The sequence below is a fragment of the Sus scrofa genome, chromosome 4, assembly GCF_054392235.1.
Source record: "Sus scrofa isolate SSC_HxYL_T2T_F1_AM1 chromosome 4, Sscrofa_HxYL_maternal_Yorkshire_Landrace_v2.0, whole genome shotgun sequence".
Taxonomy (NCBI): Eukaryota; Metazoa; Chordata; class Mammalia; order Artiodactyla; family Suidae; genus Sus; species Sus scrofa.
The window spans coordinates 59,343,768-59,358,804 of NC_139386.1; the positions used below are offsets into that span (position 1 = coordinate 59,343,768).

At 40.7% G+C, this 15,037-nt stretch overlaps 1 long non-coding RNA gene across 1 annotated transcript; it reads left to right on the plus strand.

Annotated features, from left to right (window-relative positions):
• Positions 1-4,573: 4,573 nt before the first annotated feature.
• On the plus strand, positions 4,574-6,341 carry LOC146403816 (uncharacterized). The gene is made up of 3 exons (XR_014844989.1): positions 4,574-4,722; positions 4,871-5,090; positions 6,113-6,341. It is a non-coding gene; the product is annotated as an uncharacterized LOC146403816 (long non-coding RNA).
• The last annotated feature ends 8,696 nt before the right edge of the window (positions 6,342-15,037 follow it).

Consider the following 15,037-nt stretch of genomic DNA (forward strand, 5'->3'; position numbering starts at 1 on the left):
TGACCTATCCACTCTGATAACCACAGGTTTGTTTTCAAAGTCTATGAGTCTGTTTTTGTTCTCAAATTTGTTCGTTTGTATCCTTTGATATATTCCACAAATAAGTGATATTATATGTTGTCTTTCTCTGACTTCACTTAGTATAATGATCTATAGATCCATCCGTGTTGCTGAAAATGACATTATTTTGTTCTTTTTAATGGCTGAGTAATATTCATTTCTCTGTTGGTGGACATTTAGGTTGTTTCCATGTCTTGGCTATTGTGAATAGTGCTGCTATGAACATTTGGGTGCATGGGTCTTTTCAAATCACAATTTTCTCCTTTTCCAGGTATATGTCCAGGAGTGGGACTGCTGGATCACACAGTAGTTGTATGTTTAGTTTTTTCAGGAACCTCCATATTGTTTTCACAGTAGCTGCACCAATTTATATTATCATCCACAGTGTAGGAGGGTTCCCGTTTCTCCACACCTTTTCTAGCATTTATTATTTGTAGAATATTTTTTTTTAAGGGCTGACTTGTAGAATATGGAAGTTCCCAGACTAAGGGTTGAATTGGAGCTGCAGCTGCAGGCCTACTCCACCGTCCTAGCAATGAAGGATCTGAGCCATATCTGTGACTTATACCACAGCTCACAGAAAGGTTGTATCCTTAACCCACTGAGCAGACCAGGGATTGAACCCACATCCTCATGATTACTGGTTGGTTTCATAACTCACTGAGCCACAATGGGAACTCCTTATTTGTATACTTTTTAATGAAGGCTACTCTGACCGGTGTGAGGTGGTACTTCATTGTAGTTTTGATTTGCATTTCTGTGATAATTAGTGAAGTTGAACATATTTTCATGCACCTATTGGCCATTCGTAAGTCTTCTTTGAAGAAATAAGATGGAACTCATCAGCTTGCTCACTGGGGGACTTCCTTCAATGAATTCTGTCATTTGCTAATTTCTTCTGTATTAATCAGGATTTTCCAGAGAAACAGAGCCAACAGGATATGTGAGTGTGTATGTATGTGTACAAGTGTCTGTCTGTCTATCTATCTAGCTAGCTACCTATCTTCTATCATATATCTATCTTTATCTCTCAAAGGACTTTTGCTGTCAGAACTCCTTGCTTGGAGGAGGTCAGTTTTTGTCCTATCCAGGCCAGCAACCAACCACTCACAATATCTACTTTACTCAGAGCCCTCCCATTCCTGTCATCCATTGCACTTTCTATTATGTAGATTTCCTTAATATCATCACTCCCCTCCATACCTCTCATACTCATTCTAGCCTCTCTTTGTCCGCTGATAACAACCACATTTCACCTGCCAATAGTGTCCTCTAAATTTCCACCCTCTCCTCTAATGATGCTCAAATGGTGTTGCCTATCAGAGTCGCTGGAAGCAAGCAAAGAATAGAGTAGCCCAAACTTGTGGAGGTGGCATAAGGCCTGGGTGTCTGCCTTTTACCAAATTTCAAAGACAGTTCTTATACACACCGAAGTTTGAGAACAAAGGTGCTGGTCTAAAGTATACCCTGCCTTCAAGTGTTTTGTCTATATTCCCTTCATCTGTGAAAGTATACGTCCATGAACCCATCTGTATTAGTTTGCTAAGGCTGCCATAAAAAATACCACCAGTTGAGTGTTTTAAACAACAGATTTTATTTATGATTTTCTCTGTAGTTCTGGAGGCCAAAATTTCGAGATCAAGGTGTTGGCAGGGATGGTTTCTCCTGAGGCCTCTCTTCTTGGCTTGTAGACAGCTTTCTTCTTGCTGTGTTGTCACAAGGTCTCTCCTCTGTGTGTATCTGTGTGTGTGTCTATCCCTGATGTCCCTTTGTGTGTCCAAATTTCCCCTTTTTATAAGGACACCTGTCAGGTTGGATTAGATCTGATCTTAATGACCTTATTTTAACTTCCTCACCTCATTAAAGGCCCTATCTCCAAATATAGTAACATTGGGGTTAGGATTTCAATATATGAATTTTTAGTGGGGACGCAGTTAAGTCCTTAACACCAACCTAATTCCAAAAGTAATTTTTCCTTTCGTGAAGTCCTTGACTTTAATATGTGCCACACAATTTCAAAGTTCCTCATGCATTACCTCAACATTGTTTTCCAAGTGTGTTATATTTATATGCATTTATCTGCAACTTCTATACTGTCTTTTGAGGGTGGTGACTTGCATCCAAAATAATCTAATAAATGAAAGATTCTTAATCCTGGATGTACTTTAGGGACACTTGGTGAACTTTCAAAAATATTTAGGAGTTCCCATTGTGGCTCAGTGGTTAACAAATCTGACTAGTATACCTGAGGACTCAGGTTCGATCGCTGGCCTCACTCAGTGGGTTAAGGATCTGGCATAGCTGTGGCTGTGGCATAGGCCAGCAGCTACAGCTCCAACTCGACCCCTAGCCTGAGAACCTCCATATGCCCAGGTATGGCTCTAAAAAAAAAGACAAAAAAAAAAAAAATTAAGCCCAGGCTTCATTTCCAGAGAGTCTGACCTAATTACCAGGAGTTGATATTGGCATTGGTGCATTTTAGAAGCTGTCCAGGTGATTCCAGAGTGTTCTCAACCAGGGTTGAAGGCCAATGATAATAGAGGAAAGAGATGGGAGGGAAGGACTTTGCTTCTTTTCTCTCATGGTATATATCCCAGGACAGTGCCAGACACTTGGTAAGTGGCAAGTGAATATTTGATAGAAAAGTCGAATCTGGTTTTCACCATTTTTTTAGCTGTATGAGTTCTGTGAAAGCTCTTTAGTTCCTCTAAATCTGTTTCTCATCTTTACAAAATAGAAATAACGGTAACTACATTGAAGGGGTGGTTTTGGAGAATTAATTAGATGATGAAGCAAGTTATTTGGCCCACAGTAGATGTTGTCAAACATTAACTTCCTTCCCTTCAAAAGTTTTGCATTCTCACCTCATTTCTTTCCTTCTTTTTTTTTCCTTTTTAGGCTCGCACCTGTGGTATACGGAACTTCCCAGGCTAGGGGTCAAATCAGAGCTGCAGCTGCTGGCCTACCACAGCCACAGCAACGTGCGATCCAAGCAGCATCTGTGACACATGCTGCAGATGCATCCTTAACTCACTGAGCAGGGTCAGGGATGGAACCTGCATCCTCATGGATTCTAGTCGGGTTCTTAACCTACTGAGCTGCAACAGGAACTGCTCTCATCTCATTTCTAACACTGGCAGAAATATTGTAAGCAAAACAAACAAAGTGTGTGTGTGAAATGTGTATGTTTGAATGGATGAGATACAGGAAACAGAAGGATAGCTAGAGGACTGAGTGATTTAAACTGGGCCTAGAAAGTCACAATGTCTCATTTCCATTGCTGGCTTTGTGGACTCCACTCCCCCACTCTGGGGCAGGAATAAGACAGTAAATGTTAATCATAGGATATGTTGCAATTACTTATATTGTAATATTTCTACCAGCACCTATTGAATGGAAAAGTAGAGCAGTTATAATTTATGTACATTTTCACTCATTAAAATTAATGTGCAGTAATTAAGAAACTGGAGTGTGATCAAATGAACTCCTCTGGTCCTAAACTTACTTGCAATAACGTGCTTGACTTTCCTTGAATCCCAGGGGCCTTTGAGATCACTGTCAAGGCTGATGAGAGAAGGGAGAAAGGAGGGAGGGGGGAGAGAATCATACTTTTTTTCCCTGGTTAACATGGATTTTTAAAAATTTGAGGTATGGTTGATTAACAAATTTACATAGGTTTCAGGGAATACAACACAGTGATTCAGTTTTTAAAAGTTATATTCCACTTATAATTATTATAAAATATTGGTTATATTTCCCTGTGCTGTACAATATATCTTTGCAGATTATTATTATTATTATTATTTTGTCTTTTTAGGGCCGCACCTGGAAGTTCCCAGGCTAGGGGTCGAATCAGAACTGTAGCTTCTGGCCTACACCACAGCCACAGCAACACAGGATCTGAGCCATATCTGCAACCTACACCACAGGTCATGGCAATGCCAGATCCTTAACCCACTGAGCAAGGCCAGGGATTGGACTTGCATCTACATGGATGCTAGTCAGATTTGTTTCTGCTGAGCCACGACGGGAACTTCCCCGTTTGCACTTCTTGAATGGTCCCTTCAGTTGTCTATGGAATGTGTGTGTACCCATGAAAACACACGCACACATGCTTTGGTACCACACTCTTCCACATGCACGGAGTTAAATTAAACCTGGTCCAGGTGTTAGGATTTTGTGAACTGCTGGCAAACGATGCCTTCTATTTCTAAATTGTTGCTAACTCTTCCACATTTGCTTTTCTTGTCTCTGGACGTAAAGCATGGGAATCCTGACTTCTCTTTCTTCTTCACATTTCTCAAAAAATAAATGTAAAGGGAACAAGTGACTGTTTGCAAATAACTCTTGTAAATCTGGTTGAGCACATAAAAATAGCCTCAGGAAAATTGCTGTATTCCAAGGGCCTTGCTTCAAAGGCAAGCCGAGTGTTCCTGGAGTCAAGAAGGGCGTGTGAAGACAGGCAGCTGTCTGTGTTAGACTGATCCGGTTCAGTAATGGCTAAGAAGTCGCCCATAAAAGACAGAGAACAGAATATGTAAAGTTTACTTGTTGACATTTTTCTCACAGAAGTCTTCTTGGATGAAAAATGACATGAGAAAATCTACGCAGTGCCACTCTATGCGCAGACCCTGGTGTGGAATTTGTTTCTATGTGGTAAAGGTAATTAAGATTTCTTCCTGTGAGGAGAATTATTTTCTGTATTATTTTGACATTTTATTTAAAAAACCCTACTGTAGAGAAACGATTCTAGTTTGCTGGAAAATGTTTCTTTCCATACCCATACTTTGTATATACTTTCTATCGACAGGAGAGCAAGCTGATTTTAACTCCTCAAATGCAACTTCCACACGGGACTTATTATAGGTGCAAAATTGCTTATCCATACCCCTAGACTTTGAAATCCCAAATATCTGGTTCAGATGTTTATCAGGCCTCAGAAAGGCATCATGAGGACCTATACCAGGGGGGCAACAGCCCATAATCAACAGTATTTCTTCAGCAAAACCTGCCGATTCACTCTAAAGCAGGTAGGTGAAGATTAAAAATGTCTCTCATGTTAATTCAGGTCAGGCTCACCACCAAATGAGCCATGAGCAGATGTATTTTGTAAATGACAGCTTTTCAGAGCCGTTGAGATGGGAAATCTTGGGTAAGGGATCATCAACTTTCTTTCCCCATATCCCTTCTCAGCCGTCGCTTCCTCTCAGCTGTGGCCTTCTCTGTCCATTTTTCCAAGCTGATGAGCCCAGAGATCATCTTTGCTTCTCACCCCTGCTAGAGCCCCTCTTGTGCATCCTTCGTATTGTCCTTTCTCATGGCTACCTGCTCCTAACTACTTCCCCTGTATCCTTCCTATGCCTCTCCCTGTTCTAGCTCCACCTATGCCAAACTATCCATCTTTTTCCATGTCCTGGGAAAGCTGGTGCTCACAGTGGATCGGTCTACACTCTTAGAGTCAAAAACGATTCTTTAAATTCTGTGCTAACTAGCAGTCTTGCTTCTTTCTTTACATAGGGACTCCCTTTAATGTTCCCTTCCTTCTTTTCACAGCCCTACCTGCAGCATATGGAGGTTCCCAGGCTACGGGTCAAATCAGAGCTACAGCTGCTGGCCTACACCATGGCCACAGCAATTCAGGATCCAAGCCGTGTCTGCGACCTACACCTCAGCTCAGGGTAATGCTGATCCTTAGCCCATTGTACGAGCCCAGGGATCAAACCTGCATCCTCTTGGATACTAATCAGATTTGTTTACACTGAGTCATGATGGGAACTCTCCAGATCTTTTTTTTTTTTTTTTTTAAGTGTAGGACTTCTTATTGACTAACCGACATAGAGAGACCCTTTTCTCCATAGTCTGTACAATTTCCTGACCTTCTCTCTCTATTACTGGTTTGAATGATGGCCTCCAAGTGATATATTCACGAGCCTGGGGAGGTGATTTTATTTGGAAAAGGGGTTTTTTTGGCAGATGAGGTTAGGGATTTTGAGATAAAATCATCCTAGATGATCAATGTGGGCTCTAGATGGAATGACAAATTTCCTTATAGGACATGGATGAGGGAAAGACATCAAGTCAGAGGGAATGGCTCTGTGCAAAGATCGGCAGAGATTGGTGTGATGTAGCCACAGCCAAGGAATGCTTAGACACACCAGCAGTTTGAAGAAGCAAGGAAGAATTCTTTGCCAGAAGCTTTGGACAGAACATGTCCCAGCCAACACCTTGATTTCAGATTTCAGACCTCCAGAATGTGAGAGAATAAATTTCTGTTGTTATAAGCTGCCCAGTGTGTGGGAATTTGTTACAACAGCTCTAAGAAGCTAATACACTTGTTTTTCTCACTGGTTGTTTTTACATGTTAGTGTTCATGCTGCTCTGCCCCTGTTGCTCTTATTTTCCATTCTCATCTACAGGGACCTCATCCACTTCAGATGACTACATCTTTTTTTTTTTTTTTTTTTCCTGGATCCAGATCTTTATTCCTTGTGCTGCAGATCTATGTATTCAACTTCCTGTTCCACAATTTAGACTGGCTGTCCTACGGATGGTGGCTATTTCCATTGAACTCATATCTCCTTTTCTTCTACAAAACTGCTTCCCTTCCTGTATGCCCTGTTTCTTGAATGAGCACTTCAGACTAAATCCTAACCTTACCTCCCACATCTTTGACAGTGTCACAAGTCCTTGTAGAATATACTTTAAATTTTTTCTTATCTTTTTATTATTGTTATTTTGCATATGGTCCTGTATTGTACTATTCTATATATATAACGTTAAACTGACCACCTTAACCATTTTTAAGTGCCCAGGTCAGTAATAGCCTTTCACATTGTTGTGAACAGATCTCTAGGTCTTTCCATCTTTCATCTTTTAGCACTGAAAGTCCACACCCACCTCCCCCAACACTAAAACTCCCTCCTCCTCCCTCTAGCCTTTGGCAACTACCGTTCTACTTCCTGTCTATGATTTGAGTACTTTCATTATACATAGGCTTATATAGTATTTGTCCTTTTGTGTTTTTGTTTGTTTGTTTCTTTCTTTTTTCCTTTTTAGGGCCACACCTGTGGCAAATGGAAGTTCCCAGGCTAGGGGGTAAATCAGAGCTGCAGCTGCTGGCCTACACCACAGCCACAGCAATGTCAGATCCCAGTTCCATATGTGATCTACACTGCAGCTTATGGCAATGCTAGATCCTTATTCCACTGAGTAAGGCCAGGGATCAAACTCGTATCTTCATTGATACTAGTCAGGTTCTTAACCTGCTAAGTCACAACAGGAACTCCCTGTGCCTTATTTTTAAATGGAATTTATTCTTTTAATTATAGAACAATTTCAGACAAACTGAAATTATTGGGAAGTGGGAAGAGAGAAATAATTTACTTGCCATTGTCCTATCATCTAAGACACTCATTATTAACTTAGTGCATTTTTTTAACTGAATGAATTTTATTACATTTATAGTTGTACAACATTCACAACCCGATTTTACAGGATTTACATCCCAAACCCCCAGCCCATCCTTCTGCCCCCCCCCACCTGTCTCCTTTGAAAACCAAAAATTTTTCAAAGTCTGTGCATCAGTATCTATTTTGTAAAGAAGTTCATTGTATTCTTTTTTTTACATTCCACATATAAGTGATACCATATGACTTTGGTGTCCCACTGTCTGACTAACTTCACTTAGCATGATAATTTCTAAGTCCATCCATGTCGATGCAAATGCCATTATTTCATTCTTTTTTTATGGCTAAGTAATATTCCATTGTGTATGTGTACCACATCTTCTTGATCCACTCCTCTCTTGATGGACATTTAGTTTGCTTCCATGTCTTGGCTATTGTGTATAGTGCTGCAGTGAATATTGGAGTACATGTATCTTTTCAAGTCATGGTTTTCTCTGGATAGATGTCCAGGAGTGGGATTGTTGGATCAAATGGTAGTTCTATTTTTAGTTTTTTTATGAATCTCCATACTGTTTTCTATAATAGTTGCAACAATTTATATTGCCACCAACACTGTAAGAGGATTCCCTTTTCTCCATCCTCTCCAGCATTTATTGTTTGTAGACTTTTTTTTTTGTCTTTTTGCCATTTCTTGGGCCGCTTCCGCAGCATATGAAGGTTCCCAGGCTAGGGGTCGAATCGGAGCTGTAATTGCTGGCCTACACCAGAGCCACAGCAACACAGGATCCGAGCCGCTTCTGCGACCTACACCACAGCTCATGGCAACGCCGGATCCTTAACCCACTGAGCAAGGCCAGGGATCAAACCCGCAACCTCATGGTTCTTAGTCAGATTGGTTAACCACTGCACCACGACGGGAACTCCTGTTTGTAGACTTTTTGATGATGGCCATTCTGGCTGGCATAAGGTGGTAACTTAGTGCATTTAACTCCAGTCTTTTTAATATGATTGTTTTCTTTCTCTTTCTTCCTTTTCCTTCCTTCCTTCCCTCCCTCCCTCCCATCTTTCTTTCTTTCTTTCTTTCTCTCTCTCTCTCTCTCTCTCTCTCTCTTCTTTTTGCTTTTTTAGGGCTGTACCTGCAACAGTGGAAGTTCCCAGGCTGGGGGTCAAATCAGAGCTGTAGCGCTGGCCCACACCACAGCCAATACAAGGCCAGATCTGAGCCATGTCTGCAACCGACACCACAGCTCATGACAACACCAGATCCTTTAACCCACTGAGCAAGGCCAGGGATCAAACCTGCATCCTCATGGATACTAGTCTAGTTGGGTTCCTAACCTGCTGAGCCACGAAGAGAACTCCTTTTTTTTTCATACTTTTGATCAGAATGTAAATTATTTTGTATACCTAAAGATGAATGAATGAAGATAATCTTGCTTTTCAAGATTACTGGTGTTTGTTTTAAGACATCCCTGAAACATAACTCCTCATCTATTACTAACAATCCCCTACATTAACCTCAAAAAAGTATTTGCTTTTTATCTTCGCTTTGACTTGAAACACAGCCCAGACACCAAACTCATTTCCCTCTTTGTTTCTTCCCAGTGGAGCCATCATCATTAAAACAGTGTGAGATGATGTATTCCCTTGTGACAACTGCTCCACATTGCCCAGACCTGCTGAAGAAAGATCATATGCAATTGTTTCTGGAATGTCATCATTCACTTTAGATTTCACAGCTGATGTTAATAGGAGAAAAAAAATGACTCACAGACTGCCTAGCCTACAGCTCATTAGTTTCGAAATGTGCACTTAGGATCACAAAGCCAAGGATATAAATGCTCGGCCTTCTTTGACAATGTCTTTCATTATTGGATATTTCATTGCAATTTTTAGACTCTAAAGTTTAAACATTTTAAACTTGAATGTCTTAATTGGAGATGATGTCAGATTATTCCCTAAACCTTTGGTAGGAGAGGGGACTCTCTTCCTAGTGCTGACACCAATATTCACCCTGTTTGCCTTAGGGTGAGTTTGCCCTCTCCACCTCGGCTGGGGTCAATGCCCTAAGGTAGACTGGCTCCTTTCCTCTCCAGCTCTCCTGTTTCCCTGAGTTGTGCAACTACTCTCTAGTCATTGATGTTGTGAATGACAGTAATCGCCTGTCTATCCAGATCAAAATGTGGGAAAATCTCTTCTCTTAGTTGTTCAGCAACAAGATTAGGTTTTTTTTTTTTTTTTTTTTTTTTTTTTTTTTTTTTTTTTTTTTTTCAAAAGTGTAAATTAAAAGAAATGACAGAAAAAAATGTAGAAATCAGTGCTTTTGTGGAATACAATGTATTGGCTCAAATGCAGGTTTCTAGATCACTGCAAATTGAACACACTCAGCACCCTAGAGAGTTGCAGAGTGGTTATCCATGAGGTACCTGCTGCCTGCAGGCATGTGGGCACATCCAGCTCCATCCAGAGCTCTTCCACAGCTCAGAGTGGTGTGGAATCCCATCAACTTCTCCCTGTGTCCCACTCACCTGGTTGGTTCTAACTTTCAGGGCCTTGCTCAGTTGCCTCAACTGCTCTCAAACCATTTGGGTGCTACTCTTCCATGAAAAATACATTCACGGAATGTTTCCTGAAGATGACCTTGACAAGATGCCCCAAGGTGAATGCCCAGTGTTTTCCTACAAAAGCAAGAAGCATGGTCTCCATTTTGGCAGACTGGGCCAGGCATCTTTTCAATGAGTAATTTCTCCTGACTTTTAACCCTCAGCAATTCACTACAGTCAGTTTCCCCCAAGAGAAGAAGGTTAATGCCAATAGGTCCAGGGGCAGTGTCCATGTTCACCATTCTAGCTGGATTTTATAACACCCCATCAGCAGACTGTCTTTATAGAATCATTAGGTTCTTGTTCCTGAGACTTCAATGACACAAAAGTAAAAGGTCTGGGCACGGAGGAAATTTTCTTTATCTTTCTAGTTTTATCCTTAAACTTGATGTCTTTTAGCCATTACCTCTAATCCCAGATCCTGTTGAACTCCATTTTTGGGTAAACACTGGGGCCTCTACAAAGTCCTATTCTCTTTGTTGAGCTATTTGATGGAGAAGTGAGTTCCCCACATGCCATCCTGTCTCTAGATATTTCCAAGTATGGTTGAATCCGCAGATAGAGTACAGCATCAGTTTATTGTGAATATAGGTGGAAATCCCAGCACTAATCAGTGTGGGAGGTGCCTGGATCAATGTGACAGGTGAATTTGAGGAGGCAGTACTTAAAACACCAGGTAAGTAGGCAAGAGGGCAGTCTGTGGCAGGTAGCAGCCCCCAGGCAGAGTTAGGGATCAAATAAAAGATTCCAGTCTTTTATTTATTTAAAAAATTTTATTATAGTTGATTTACAATGTTCTGTCAACTTCTGCCTTACAGCAAAATGACCCAGTTATACATACAAATATACTCTTTTTCTCTTATTATCTTCCATCAAGATAAGATATTTCTGTTCCAAGAGAGTAGATAGAGTTGCCTGTGCTGTACAGTAGAACTTCATTGTTCATCCATTATAAACATAATAGTTTGCATCTACCAACCCCAAACTCCCATCCACTGCACTCCCTCCCCTCTTCCCCTTGGCAACCACAAGTCTGTTCTCCATGTCTGAGTCTGTTTCTGTTCTTTAGATAGGTTCATCTGTCCATATTTTAGATTCCACACATAAGTGAAATCATATGGTATTTGCCTTTCTCTTTCTGACTTACTTCACTTGATATGAGAATCTCTAGTTCCATCCATGTTGTTGCAAATGGCATTATTTTGTTCTTTTTATGGCTGAGTAGTATTCCATTATGTATATGTACCAGATCTTAATACACTCATCTATCGATGGGATTTAGGTTTTTTTCCATGTCTTGGGTAAGGACTCCAGTCTTTTAAAGAAGGAAACATTTCACGAATAAAAGATAGTTTCTAAGGATTTTGTGTGGGTGTTATCATGGAAGGACCAAGCCCCTAGAAGTGGCACAGAATGTTAGCCATCTCAATCAGTTTGAAAACTAAACTTGGGTTTTAAGAAGTAGGCAGTTGCTCCAAACTGGCCATGTTTCAGGACTGGACAAGGTTGAGCTGATGCTAAATCCCTGGTTGTAGTAAAGAGCAGGATTTTTCAAATATTACTGTACATTCGGTGCTTAACCTGAGGATCTTTTGAAAAATGCAGCTCCTGATTCAGCAGATCTGGAATGGGTTCTGATCATTTTTGTTACTAACAAGCTTTCAGGCAAAACAGATGTTGCTGGTCTTTGGACCACATTTTTTTTTCCTTTGGTATTGTTTTTCGTTTTTGCGGATTCAAAAAATTTTTTGACGTACTTTGAGATTTACAGAGAAGTTGGCAATATAATACGGAGAAGTCCCAAATGCTGTTCACCCCACTTCCCCTAATGTTAATATCTTAACGTCATGGATACATTTGTCAAAACTAAGAAATCAACATTGTGTGTACAATACTTGTTACTAAACTATAGACTTTATTCAAATTTCTCAGTTTTTCCACTAATGTCCTTTTCTGTTCCAGGATCCAATTTAGGATTCCACATTGCCTTTTGTTGTAACCTCTCCTTAGTTTCCTCCCATCACTGATGATTTCTCACTAATTTGTTTTCTTCGTTCAAGAGTCTTGGAGAGTATTTTGTAGAATGTCTATCAGGTTTTTCTTCACATGTTTTTATTTAAAAAATTTTTAAAATTTAAGTATAGTTGATTTACAATGATCCATTTTTTGTTGGACAGCAAAGTGAACTAGTCTCTCTCTCACACACACTTGTGTGTGTATATACATACATATATATAATTTTCCACATTTTTTTTTCATGATGAGATTTGAGTCCTGAGTGTCCAGGAAGAAGATCACAGACATGAAGGCATCAGATCAGGGGGCACATAGCATCAGCAAGGTTTAACACAGGGGATGTTACACTTGATCACTTTGTTGAAGTGATGCCCAAAAGTTTCCAAAATTAATATTTTCCTCTTTCCAGACTCTATTCTTTGGAAATCAGTCTAATTGTGGCCAATGATTCTCAAACTTGCACACATGTAAGAATCACCTTGAAGGCTTGTTAAAACACAGATGTCTTGGAGTTCCCTGGTGGCTCAGTGGGTTAAGGATTTGGCATTTTCACTGCCGTGGCTCAGGTTGCTGCTGTGGCACAGGTTCAATCACTGGTCCAGGACCTTCCACATGTCAAGGGTGCGGCCAGAGGGAAAAACCAAAACACAAAAACACAGACGCCTTGGCCCTTTCCCAGAGTTTCTGATTCAGTAAGCCTGGGGTGGGGCCCAAGAGTTTGTGTTTCTGACAGGTTCCCAAGTGATGATGATGCTGCTGACCCAGGGACCACACTTGGAGAACTACTGGTCTAGTGCATTTGTCCCTTATTGCTGAACCTTTGCATTTGTTCCTTATTGCTGAGCCTTACACTTGAGTAGAATTACCTGCGAGAAGTTCTGAAAACTCACATTGCCTGGTCTGTCTGAGCCCCAACAATTCAGACTGAGAAAATCTAGGGAGGAACGCACATGAGTCAACATTTTTACAAATCCAAGTCAGGCTTGGAACCACTGGAACTGATGCTGCTTTACAATAATTGGAGAATGCGTAGCTGGCCTCGGGACAATACTAAGGCAGCAGGTGGGGTTCAAACAGCTCTGACTGTGGGAAGAACAGGGCAGGAGAGCCTGGGAACCCAGCAGGGTCTGAATCATAGGGCTTCAGCCTGCCTGGCTCTGACCTTGCTGTCTTTATTCATCCCCCCAGGAAGCCTCTCTATTATTTTGATTTGTCTAAATCATGTGATTGCCTGGAAGCAGACAGCATTCAATCCAAGACCAGACTAAAGTTAGCAAACTCCTGAAATTCTTAAATAGAATATAGCACTGTTTTCCAGTATCAAGTAATTTATTTTAGTGTCTAAATTTTTTTTTTTTTTTTTTTTTTTTTTGCTTTTTAGGGCCTCATTTGTGGCATATGGAGGTTCCCAGGCTAGGGGTCTAATTGGAGCTTCATCTGCTGGCCTATACCACAGCTACAGAAATGCCAGATCCGAGTTGTATCTGCGACCTACACTACAGCTCACAACAACGCCGGATTCTTAACCCACTGAGCAAGGCCAGGGATTGAACCTGCAACCTCAGTGTTCCTAGTCGGATTCATTTCCACCATGACGGTAACTCCTAGTGTCTAAATCTTAAATCTTTCAATATTCACCCCAGAGAAGATGTACGATTCTGAATATTTCAAAAGAAAACTGTCAGAAGGGTGTAGGGGAGGATTAAAAAAAAAAATCTAGAGAAATAAGAAAGATGATTTTCTTATATGAACTTAAGAGAAAAAATGTAATTTATAACAATTTTATTATATAATTATACTATTGCTTACTATTGTTATTTAGTCTTTTATTCTCCTATCATAATTACTTACTGTTGTTATCTATATGAAGTTACATTTATGCTTGGTAAATATGATAATAACTTCTAACTAATCAAAACCAAAATCCGTTGAAATAAAACCAATTCCTAATAAGTTTAAACGTCATTTTATAAGACAAAATGAATTCCTTACTATTTTTTTTTCTTTTTACAGCCATACCCATGGCATATGGAAGTTCCTGGGCTAGGGATTGAATCAGAGCTGCGGCTGCAGGCCTACATCACAGCAGTGCCAGAGCCTAGCCACATATGTGACCTATGCTGCAGCTTGTGGCAACTCCAGAATCCTCAACCCACTGATTGAGGCCAGGGATCAAACCCACATGTTCATGGACACTATGTCGAGTTCTGGACCCATTGAGCCATAATGGGAACTCCTAAATTCCTTATATTTATTTATTTATTTATCTTTTGTCTTTTTAGGGCCGCACCTATGGCATATGGAGGTTCCCAGGCTAGGGGTCTAATTGGAGCTATAGCTGCCGGCCTACGCCACAACCACAGCAATGCCAGATCCTTAATCCACTGAGTGAGGCCAGGGATCAAATCCGCAACTTCGCGTTTCCAGGTTGGATTCGTTTCTGCTGTGCCATGACGGGAAACTTCCTTAAATTCCTTATTTTAAATGTAAAGCGCCTAAGATTTTTTTAGGGGTGGGGGCACACCCATGGCATGTAGAAGTTCCTGGACCAGAGATGGAAACTGAACCATAGCAGTGATCCCTGCTGTTGCAGTGACAAGGCCAGATCCTTTAACCACTAGGCCACCAGGGAACTCCAAGTGCCTATGACTTAAAAAAATTAATTTCTCCCATTACTAATTTCCTAGGGCTGCCATAACAAATCCCTACAAGTTGGTGACTTAAAAATGACAGATTTTTTTAAATGACAGAAATTTATTCCCTTACAGTTTTGAAGTTCAGAAATGTGAAATTACGGTGTTGGCAGCCTTATGGAGGCTCTGAGAAGAATCTACTCCATGCCTCTTTCCTGGATTTTGGTGGCTGCTCTCAGTACTTGGCATGCCTTGGTTTATGGCCACCCTCCAATTTCTGCCTCAGGAGATCTTTGTGTGGCCTATTCTGTCTCTGGGT